Source organism: Triticum aestivum, chromosome 7B (assembly GCF_018294505.1).
Source record: "Triticum aestivum cultivar Chinese Spring chromosome 7B, IWGSC CS RefSeq v2.1, whole genome shotgun sequence".
NCBI classification, from domain to species: Eukaryota; Viridiplantae; Streptophyta; class Magnoliopsida; order Poales; family Poaceae; genus Triticum; species Triticum aestivum.
Window position 1 is genome coordinate 266,593,539 of NC_057813.1, and position 12,400 is coordinate 266,605,938.

Genomic DNA, 12,400 nt, shown 5'->3' on the forward strand with positions numbered 1-12,400 from the left:
TCACAGTAGGTCGCGTTTTTTGTCATGCATGTACATCCATGGCAAATTTATGACAGAATCAAGAAAGTCATACATGTGCTGTCGTAGAAGTGTTCCATGACATTACCAAAATTATCATCACGGAAGTGTCCACTTCCATGACGATATATCGCGCGTCACAGAAGTGCTTTCGTCAAGGGTGACCGATACGTGGCATCCACCGTAACGGAACACCGTTAAGCTATAGGGTCGGATTTTGGATCCCATAACCCGTTAACAGCCCTGACCAATGGGAAATTTCCACGTGTAAAATTCTGATTGGCCGAAGGGAACACCTGTCAGCTCGTCAGTGGGCCAGATGTCGCCCGTCCATTGGAGGAGACATGCCTATGGTACGTTGACACGTGGCTGGGCCCAACAGAGGCCCATATAGGTTAAAAAGGCCGACCCAGTCAAAGGCCCGTAGAACTTAATCAGGTACTAGTGGGCCAACCCAATAACGACCTGCTTAATAAAGGCCCATTTACAGCTCGAAACCAGATCTGGCCCATTAATTGTTTGCCCAATATTTGGGCCCATTTACGGCCTGAAGCCAGATCTGGCCCGTTAATTGTTTGCCCAATATTTGGGCCCATTTGCGGCCCGAAGCCAGATCTGGCCCATTAATTGTTCGCCGAATATTCGGGCCCAACTACAGCCCAGTGACTTTCAGCCTATTAGAGGCCTGATGTAGACATGGGCCCATTTTAGCCCGGTATGACTTTTGGCCTGGGAATGGCCCGTGCTGCCCATGGGCCATATATGGTCCGACAGGACATCGGCCCCACTAATGGCCCGTGCTAAAGGTGGCAACAGTTAAGCCTAACGTGACTTTGGGCCAATTAAAGGCATGTCGCGTAATTCGGCCCGTTGATGCCTGTACTAAGCTTTCGGCCTCTTAAAGGCCCATGATATCAGTGGGCCAACTAAGGCTCGAGATATGTTTCGGCCTGGTAATGGCCTGTGAGCTAACTAGGCCCATAACGGCCCGGTCTACATTTCGGCCTGCTAAAGGCCCGTCGACGACTAGTGAAAACTGAGGCCTAACATGCATTTTGGCCTGCTAAAGGCCCGTGGTTTCATCTCAGTCGTAACAGGCCAGTACAATATTCAGTATGTTAATGGCCCAACGCTACCTGGACCGAACTAAGCGCTGGGTCGACAAAAGGCCCAGCTAAAATATAGGCCGGTGTAAGTTTGGGCCTGGCGCAATGTGTGAAGGCCCCAATCATTCGGGCCCAAGAAAGACATAGGCCGGCCCAGCTAAAATATAGGCCGGTGTAAGTTTGGGCCTGGCGCAATGTGTGAAGGCCCCAATCATTCGGGCCCGTTATGGAATGTTTCGGCCCGGTCGACTACATCTAAATTTTTTTTAGATAGCGAATGATGGCAGTAACTAGTAGGAATTAAGAACAAACCTACTCTACACAATAAAGAAATTACGGCATAGTAACTAAGAATAAACCTACACTATACAATAAAGGATTTAAGGTATATTACATCCACTGGGCATCAAAGTTCGCCACCAGTGATCATAAAGCACAACGAAGAAGCAGATAGCAAAAACTGGGCACCATTACAGTGTAAAAAATAATACTGAACCGAGACCACTTCCAAGACAGTTCAAGAACGGTTAGCCTTGTGGGGGGACTGCTGTGCAAGCTGCTGAGAAAGGCTGTGAGACCGGCCTAGCATGTCGGTCATAGCTTCCAGGTGTAGCTGTTTAGCGATGAGGTTCTCATTGGTGTTCTCCGCAATCTTTCTTAGAGATAGGACTTCAAGTCAAATTTGAGTTGCAGAATGCCTTTCTGCTAGAACTTGGGACTGAAGAAGTCGAACTGATTCAGACAACGAATTTTGTGAGCTTGTCTGACTGTTAGTCTCAAGTAACTTGAACACTGCATCAAGACAAGACTTTGGAGTTGTCTCGCTATCTTCAAGATGTTTTGCCTTCTTTGCTGCAATATATGTTGGGTTTGTCTCACAGCCTTTAGCAGACTTGTGCATGCCATCAGGCATATCACCCTGAAACAAAGCAGAGAGATGAAAGGTTTTGCACGAGTATAAGCAAAGATGATAACTGTTCTGTCAATTATATCCAATTTCAAATTAGAAAATAAAGAGCAACTCCAAAATATCAATAGCATAATTTGGCATTGTTCATAATTCGCGGAGCTTCACCACACTACTGGATTACCATGTCAACATAACAAGCATAGATGAAGGGCAAAGAAAATCATTGTATCTATTTTGGATAATGTGCATGGCATGTTGTTCATATCATCAGCCACACCAGTATGATAAAACAGGAGATGACAAGGTGCAAACGTTGGCTGCTTCACCACACACTGGATTATAGATCCACAAAACCAAGCATACATATAGGGAGTATTAAGTAATGTGAATGGTATGAATAAGAAATTTGGTTTTACTAGTAAAACTTAGAACTTATGGTTCTTACGAACATGCATTTTGGTAGAAACAGCAAACTAAACAGCAGTAAACAATAGGGAGTATGAGCAAATTAAACAGCAGTTGAGGATAAAGGCTTTAGAAGGACTGACTTATATTAACAGTTAACACCGACTTTGTAATGCCCTTCTCCATGTCAAGGGAAGGATAACTCAAGAATTTCAGCACAAAATCTTCTTCATAAGCATTGCATGTACTCTACATTTTGTAGAGAGTAATTATAGATATGATAATACTGGAAGGGATAGAGGATAATGAAGATAAGATGCAGATTGATGCTACATAATCAACTACCAATCCCTGGAAGTACAAGCGTTATAGGACAAAATGTACTAACAAGAGCAATGGGCTACACTTCTGCACTAGCATTGTCTGTGTATTCTACTTGTTGGTAAGATTAAATATAGATCTCATCTTTTTTAGTAAATGGTGGGCGAGGGAGATAAGATGCAGAATGCTACAAAATGAACCAATCCCTCTTCCCATAATACAAGAGTGTTTTGAACACTAGTGTACTATACAAAACGTTCTTATATTATGGGACGGAGGGAGTAGCTGTTAATGTAAGTACAGTGATAGACCACGTTCAGTCCTTACAAGAGGACTGCAGAGCAAAACCTCTGCAAAAGCATTGGGTTGATTCTAAATTTGTGTAAGAATCCATACGGATCTTATAATGTCCAACAGATGGGCGATTACGAGGCTAACATGTGCAGTGATGCTACATAATCAAACAGCTATGAAAGTAAGTATGGTCATACAGGGCAAGAGGTACTCACGAGAGCAATGCAGTGTGCAGTATAGTTGCGAGATTCTGTGGTCCCTTGAGAACGAATGTTCTTCTGCTAACAGTTTTCGCACAAGTGAGACATTAAGGCAAATGCAGAAATGTAGTTCAAATTGCGATGTGATATCATAGACAATACCTTACGCTGCAGCCGAGACCAATGTGTAACAAGATTATTCCAGTCACCGTCGGATAAATGTAGCACCGGAGACTTTACAGAAATTTCATTCAGAGGCTTGCCATCGAAATGTGCTTGCCTTAGGTGGGAACGATACTTCATCAATGAGTGCTTGAAAAGCGCAACCAACTCTTGCTCGTCATCACAATCCAGTTTGATCCTCGCCTGTTTAAAAGAAGGAAATCTTGTGTCTCCTGTCAGCAGAAACATAGGCAGTAATGACCATGAATAACATTAGTACATTACTTACGCGTAAGTTGCGGAGGAAGAGTGGAAATTGTTCTGTGTGCGCGGTATAATCTTTCCATGAAGGAAAGATGCGCACAAAGTTCCTGACAACAACATAAGCTTCGTCTTCTAAACTAGGAAGAAATGGAACAGGGGTCCTATTTGCTGCAATTGGTGCTCTCTCTGGTTCGAAAAGGGATTTGGCACCTGGATTTGGTGTACTCTTTGCTGGAATGGGGGTTTTGCGCCGTACAGCTGGTGCTATGTCAACTGGCATAATCATACTGTTTGCTGCAGTTGGGGTCTGTTGAGTTGGGGCATCAGAAATGACCAGTGTAGTAGGGATAGAGTCTGCTAGAGTTGGGGTATTTTGTGGGTCAGGTGATATTGCAACTACACCTGATGGGCTATTTGATTTATCAGGTGCCACTACCTTTTCCAAATACTTTGCTTGTGCTCCTCCATGATCAGCAATCACCCTCTTCCTTTTGAACGTCTGATACACAAGAACAGCATTTGAATGGATAAATATGGTAAGATTACAGATGGAATATGTACTGAAAATGGATAGGCAAGGCGTATTCACATACACGATGTGTAAAGTAAGCTAATGGTAGTTCAACAAAGTAGAAGCAATGCAAAGCATCAGTTGCAAGATATGTGATAGCAATGTAACCTTGGAAAGTCAGAGCAAGTACCTTGATGGGTGAATAAGATAGGGCATCTTCCTCTGACTCCTCCACTAGGGAGCTACATTGACTTAGGTCTCCCTCTAGCATAGAATCACTGTTAGGATCATATTCTGAGCATGAATCTGTAGGTGGAGAGCGTTTGCATTGCATTGCATCTAGACTTGATTTCAGTCCCTTAATGCCAAGTTTGACAGCCATGGCATTGTTCTGCTTTATTATTTTCATGCGCGCAAGCTCATAATCATTATGATGCTGTTCAGAATCTGAGATTCATGAAAACATAAAAAGTAGTCAAATTATCTATGGAATGCATTGCGGATTCAACTCGGAGAGAGTCTCCCTGTAAACCCCTTCATATGCAAAGTTCACCTCCCCAACCGTGCTGACCAGACCACACACAGAAATACAAACCCCTTATGTCTCTATAACAGGCAGGCACACATTTCAAAACTGAAGTAGGAACATTAGAATCATATGAAATTCGTATTTGAACAAATAAACTAAGCAATTATGAGTGGCATAATGTTTAGCTTCAAGGGTGGAGTGTTGGTAGTGCGACACAAAGCAAGTAGGCAGATTGTATTCCATGTAAAAGATTGAAACCTATGTAAAAGCTGGAAATGACACTTTCTTTCTATACAATGCAGTGTTCGTTACCCACACATGATGGAAGAGATCACATAGAGAAATACTATTCAGTCAGGTCTACGGTTCCAGTATTTAGAAACAGGGTGGTCCACCCTAAAAGAATATTGACAACAAATATGACAAGGCAAGCATAGATGTAGTGAATCAATCATTTACTTGTGAGCTTATTAGGACAAGTATGCAGAATTTTAACTACAGTAAGAGACCGTCCAAAATCTGAATGAAGAAGTTTGTCTAGCACTTATTGTTTGCAACTAATCGACATGAATAATTGGATATTATATCGAATGAGTAAGAAAGACAAGTAAAATTGTCAAAAAACCTGGCTTGCAGTAGTAATCTGGGTCAATGTCACTACGACCAACAATCCAAAATGACTAGTTTCTATTCCGAGGGCCGGAATTTTGAAAACCCTGTGAACTTTAGCAGTACTAAAGATTACCGAAATATATTTGAACCATTAAGTGCAGGTAGCACTGAGCACACAACAAACCCTAATGACAGTCCTGCCTAATGAGTAATGAATCAATTAGAAAATGGGTGATGAGGAGTGGCTGTTGAGTGTTGAGGACGTATCTCAGGATAAATCGGGTTGGCTTGGTGGGTGCTGCACGCCTGAGCCCTGAACGGACTGGAAGGTAGGCACGGTGGCGCGCCCGGGCAGCGGTGACGCTGTTGGGCGAGCGGCTCCTGGCCTCCTGTTAGTCCGGCGTCTCCTCCTAGAGTCATGCCGTCTGGGGACGGCAAGTCGCCGGCAAGGCAGGCGGCTGGGGGCGAGTAGAGATCGGAAGCGTGCAGCAGAACAGAGGGGAATTGGGGCCTGGGGTTACCCAAAATCCCAGGGTGGGCCAGCCCACCGTGGGCACCCTGTAGAGATACACACCCGAGCAGTGAACATGAATTTTCGAAACTAATTTAGGAACATTTAGCTGACCAATTAAACAACTCTGTTTTAATAATATCATATTTGTATTTGAACATCTAAGCTTGTTTAGCTTGATGCGTGGAGCAGTGTTATTATGACACGAAGCACATATTCTGATCGTATAGTGATCATAAAAGGGGGAAACTCGAAGCATATTTTTTTAGCAAAAGAGGGTTTTCCCTCTGATTTCTATTAAAGAAACCACCACGGAACCAACATGATCAATTAAACCCTAAGCATGATCAATTAAATCGTATTATGGCTGTGCCATGGCAGATTTGAAGCTGCAAACCGGAGAAATGATATTTAGCATCCATTGTTTGCTTCGAACTAAGAACTAAATTCTAAGAGCTGAAAAGAAAGTAGAGTAACCAAGTTAAGATCTATTTTCTAGTTGAGATCAAAAAGTTGAGGAGATATGAAGTACCAACTCTCTTGCGGCGCCGTGTAGGCATCGGGGGTGCGATGGCTGTCGATGGCGTTGAAGAAGATCTGCGACGGTAGACGGGTGCATCGGGGGATAAGTCCCATTGCGTTGGAAGAGAAGATCGTGTGAGCAGCCCCGACAAAGAGGACGACGGTGCCGATGAAGCGAGAGGACGCGATCCAAGGCTATTGGTCCGTCACCGTGGATGAGAAACATCCATCTCTAGCAGTGGACGACGCGGTCCTGGTAGGCGCTCCGGCATGGTGGAGGACGGTGGCGATGGATGTGGTGGAGGACGACGGCGATGGATAGGGTGGCGGACGGAGGCTGGTGTGTGGATGGGGTGTTCAAGCGCGGACGGTGTATGAATGGGAAAATGGAGGGAGAGGTACGGGGAACCATGTTTTTGGGACGCGCTTGTCTGAAATATGGGAAAGTTACGAACTTAGCCCCTATTTAAAATTTGGACGTCTCGTCGGTTGGGGATAGGACGGTAATCTCGCATCTCGCCAATATTTGCCCAGAGCAATTTCGGGCGAGGTGAGGGTGGTTGGCGCCCATGGTTGGCGCCCACGGTGTATGAACGGGGCTGACAGGTAGGGCGGTTGTGTCACGTCTGAGTGAAGTTACAAACCTGCCCCTATTGAAAATATTTGCCTACATCGATTTCGGCCGAGTCGAGTTTGTTTTGCCACCCACCTTGTATGAATGGGGAATGGAGGAAGAAACAGAGGTCTTTTCGACGAGCTTGAATCAAATGTGTTTTGCCGCCCATGTTTGACGCCCATCGTGTCGGAATGGGCTCAGAGGCGGTCGTGTCATGTCTAATTGAAGTTACTAACCTACCCCTATTTAGAGCAGTGGAAATCGGGCCGATGGATTGTCCGTGTAATGGGTAGAAAGTAATTTCCATCTCCCAAACACTTGGCTTCGGGCAGCCGACGTGGGAGTGGACATTTTGCAGCTTCTTTCGAATTTTGGGACAATAAGCATCCATGTTTACCCTGGCAACTAAATTCGGATCCATTTTGTATTCCTATATGAATCTTTATAAATCGTTCTATGTGTTTTTATATATCTTCAAAAGGACGACAAAGATGTATTCCATTGTCATATATGAATATGGTTTAAAAATGTCGATACTCAAATTCAGAAACTAGTATCCAGTTTAAAGTAAATTCGAATATTTGGAACACTTCATGTCCAACTCAAATGTCACACACAGCATAATGTGTACTCCCAATTAGATATGTACACAAGCGATGTATCAAGATTCAAATACCGAGTCAATCAACCAAGAAAGTACAGAACTAACAGACATATAAACACTTATAGAGTATATGGATCAATAATATCAACTAACATACATAAGCCAGGCCGTTGTACTTTTTTTTGGCTACAACAGCATCTTTTTTTAGCCATCATCTTGGCCCTTTCCGATGCGTGCCACTTATGGTCCATCTATACTACTACTATTGCTGAATGCACATTCAGCCCGATTGGCATATTTGTAGGTCTGGCACAGCAATCCAAATGAAATGTCTCCGAGTCTTATCAATTAATACAGACTTGTGCTCAAATAAAATTACAAACCAAAAAACAAAAAATAATTATTACATGATCTCTAAAAAAATGGTTTGATTGATTACATGAACAGACAACACAATGGTTATTCAACTATGGAAAGAACATTTCACCTATGATTTACCAAGTAGGAATTTAATTTCCTTTTTTCCTTCAGGACCTTAACAATCTGGTCAGTCTCAGCTTGCTTCATTTTGAAATCCACCAAATATTTAATGGTTGTCTTGCGTACTGCTTGTGATTGTGTTGTTTGCTTCCTCAACATGTCAACTTCATCTCTAAGTGCAGAAGCAGAATCTCTTTCTACCACTAGTTTAGCCTCTAGAGCATCAGCAATTGGCAATTCATAATGCACGATTGGGCCGGTGCCACTGGTGTGGGATGATGCAACGTCCATGGGGACCTCGCTCTTTGATCTTGGGCTAACCTGTTTTGCCATTAAAGTTCTGATTGGATTCAGAAAAGTTGAAATTAGCAAAACATCTCAACTGGGAGTTATAACAGCAAACCAGTTAAACAAACAAGGAATTAAAGAGTTTCAATTGGATGTTGAAAAGTACTCGTTATTAACATCATTGTAACCCGTTGTTGCAGCAGCAAAGCAGTTAAACAAACAAGTAGATATTTAAGTTAAGGCAAACAGGTAATTCTTAACAGTAAGTATCAAACACATAGATAGGCGCAGTCTACAATATGATTAATAGGCTGTGCCATTATGTAATCAATAGCAAACTAAATTAAGCCAAGCAACATAATTGAACAATTTTGCAATAAGTGGCTAACTAAAATTCCGAGAAGCAGGTAACTGAACTTATGCTAGTTCTTTGTACAGGCACACTTCAACTTCTTTTTCGCTTACAGGGTTGTACAAAGGAGTCCATGGCATCAATTGCTTGGATACGCAGTCCCAATACTTCTTTCTTCCCACACTGCATGGGTAAGTCGAATGGTTAATCTGGTAAGATGGTGCATCCTTGATATATTATATGAGGACGTGTAGTCAGACTAGTTGTAGCCAAACACATCACACTGGCTTTTACTGTATATTTCATGCGATTACTTTTGGCATATCGAGATCTAAGCAATCTACAATAGGATGAAAATATTGGCATCCTTCACATTATTGGCGAACTCAGTTCATAGAAGCAAGCAATTCAACCATTCTGTGGGTAAATCAAAAGCGCCACTAGAATATTTTTCACTATCCAATCATACACGCAAAAAGGGGCGACGCCACCATAGGGCTGGTATGGGCGGCCGCCTCAGGTGGCTGGAAAGTGTGCACCTAGTTTGAGTCGTCCAGGTTGGCCCACGCTAGTTTTGTTTGCCCAACGCACGAGCAGGCAATGTAAAAATTGAAGAAAAATGTTTCAATTTGGATGGGCCAATAACATAAGTGCAAGGCAGGCCCTATAGCAGGCTCGCGGCCCAAACAAGCGCCTCCCATATTGATCAATAGTAGGAAAAATCCCAATTCATTTGCTCCAGCCTCCAGTCTGGTTTGCTCCTAACCTAGCCGCCGCTGGACAGACCGACACAGCACTTCCTCGCGCCCTCGTTGGAGGGCAGTCGCCGGGCTTCAAGTGAATGGAAGGACAAGAAGATGAAGATCCAACCCTGGGTGTAGCCTGCGTGGGAGGCAGCGGCGGTAGCACGGGCATGGCATCGAGCTTGCGCAAACGAACAGTCTCAGCTTGCAAGAGTAGCATGCGCAACGAGCAGGTACATCACATCCCTGATTAAACCTGACAGTGTTGTAAAACTGCTTGTATGTAGGGAATCTATGAGAAAATGAAACCAATTTCTACTTATTTTATAACTCCCCCAATCAATACTGAACTGACTGAATCTGATGTATCTAATCAAGTTTCCGGTGCAAACATACAAGCTCATGTTTTTCTTGAGCCCGAAGTGTCTAATGAACAGACTGCTAATGAAGGATTTGATGCAAACATTTTACATGCTCCTGGTGATGAACATATAGTGTCTAATGAGGGATCTAATGCAAGCATTTTGCAAGCTCATTGAAGGATTTAGTGTCCAATGATGATCAACTATGTTGAGAGAGACAGAGATTTGCAGGCATTGATGATAAGCAAATTATAGTGCATTTTCACAGCTTGAGGAAACGTCGAGACCATCTACCAGAAAGTCCCCATATCATGACAACATAGCATAAATACTTTTCTAATCTGTTGTTTGAAACTATTGGCATACTTGTGCAGGATAGATATATTGATATGCAGTTTGCGCACTGGTTATACGTGCAATTACACTTTCATATTTTCAGCCAGAGAATGAATAATTCAGGCAGGTACAGACCATGTTTGTAGTCCTTGTAAACCATGTTGCATTTTGTGTTTTTTGGTGCTTGCATCATTTAGTGTTTATAATCTGAACTACTTTGGATCATTAGCTGGTTTTCAAAGTGCATGTAGCTTCACATTTCTCAAGTTATGTTGATTTTCGGAGTGCAAGTGCCTTCGTATTTTTTAAGTTAAATATTCGCCCCTGGTAACTTGAATTCGTGGATCAGCCACTGCACACAAATCATACACGAATGCCAGTATGAACTAAATGAAATGCAGGGACTTACTGTAGCTCGTTGTACAGGCTCGCTGCAGCTCTGCTTGCGCTTGGGATGTTCCATGTACAAGTCCATGTTACCACTTGCTTGGATGTGCAGGCCTTGTGCTCCTTGCATCCCCCTCTGCATTTTTGACACGGCGAATGGTTGATCAAATAAGAGGAATCGACCTTGATGTTGTACCGGAGGACAGATACTTACAAGGTTATACGGGTGTGCAGGATGTGTACCAGATCCCGCAGCCCCGTCATGCTTTGCTAATAAATGGATTTGCTTGTTTCAGATGATATCTCCGAAAGAAATAAGAGTTAAAGTCAGAATTGCATAGGCGTGTAAGCTAAGAGAGCAGTGAAAGGATATCCAAACATCGTCGGAACAGTGCACAAGGGAGTGATGTGTGGATACCTAGTTCGGGCCGGCGTTTGGGCATGCTCGCTTAGCTAGAGTGCGGGTCACTTCGGAGCCGTTGAGGGTGATGTGCTGGCGTTGACTGGCCGCGCACGGATGCAGATCTTGAGTGGCAGCGGAGCACTACGATGCGGTGGACGAGACCGTTGGTGAAACCCCAACGACCTCGAGGGGCGGAGGTGCAACGATGTGCTTGGTGAAGTAGCCCCGGTGAGCTGGGAGATGGCGTCGGTGAAGCGCACCTGATGCGGTGGAACTCGGTGTCTGTGAGGCACGTCAGTTGCGGCGGTCGACGTTGTCGGTGGACCACCCGGTGCGGCGGACGAGGGCGTAGATGAGGTAGCTCCGGTGCGGTGGTGAAGCGCGACCATCGTTTTCGTCATCGTCGTCCGGCACAGAGGTGGGGAATGGTGGGGAAAGAGACAAGACGAGGGGCGATTCGAGGGATGGCGGCGAATTAGGGATTTGAGCAATCTGGGCGCGGAAGGGGACGGTGGAGAAGAGAGATTTTGCAGGGCTGGAATTGGGTCCGCCAGATATTTCAATCCGAAATGTGGAAGCGCGAACTTATATTGTGGTCGTCCTTTTGGGGGGGTGGTTGGGTGCTATGCGTCCGTCCGACACACGCGACCACCCCGACAGGACTACGCTTCGGTGCCTTAAGGCACCTGCCTTTGTGTCCATGACATGTGGGCCCAATAGGTGGCTGGCCCACATGTCAGTGACCCAAGGGTTGTTGCCTTTAAGGCACCGAAGCAGCGTCCACCCCGACACGACCCTGGTCTGCCTGGTGCGCCTACATTTGGTAATGCAAACGAATCTTCTTTCATTTGAAAACGAATATGTATGTATTACCATGCCCATGTTTTCCTTGCAATAATTAGTCATTCGAAACAAGATACTCCATCCGTTCACTTTTGTAAGTCGTTTCAGACAACTTAAAATGAACTGTTTTGCACATTGTCTGAAATGTCTTCAAGGTCTTATAAAAGTGAACATAGGGAGTACTATAAATTAATTAATGAGGAGTTATTTGAAAAAAATCGAAACGGTACCCACGCTAACGTGGATTAGTGTGTGTCACATAATTAGTTATTTGAATTAGAGTGTGTGTCACGTAGTTAGTTATTTGAATTAGAGTGTGTGTCACGTAGCGATCTCCAATTCTAACATGGATTTCGCATTTCACTGTATCCACGCTACTTTTTTAATACAAATTCATATGTATATGATGAACACCATGGTAGTGAGAAAACTTTTGGATCGATTCAAACATATGACCTACAAAATAGCACAACAAATTGAGCCAATGTCAACTTTTCGAAACTTAGTATGGCACGAATTTGAAATAATTACCCGTATGCCTGGTCCTCGGTTCAAATCTTACAATGTACACCGAATTGAAACATCGATATTAAGTCTCGTACTATGTACATTCAAATGTTG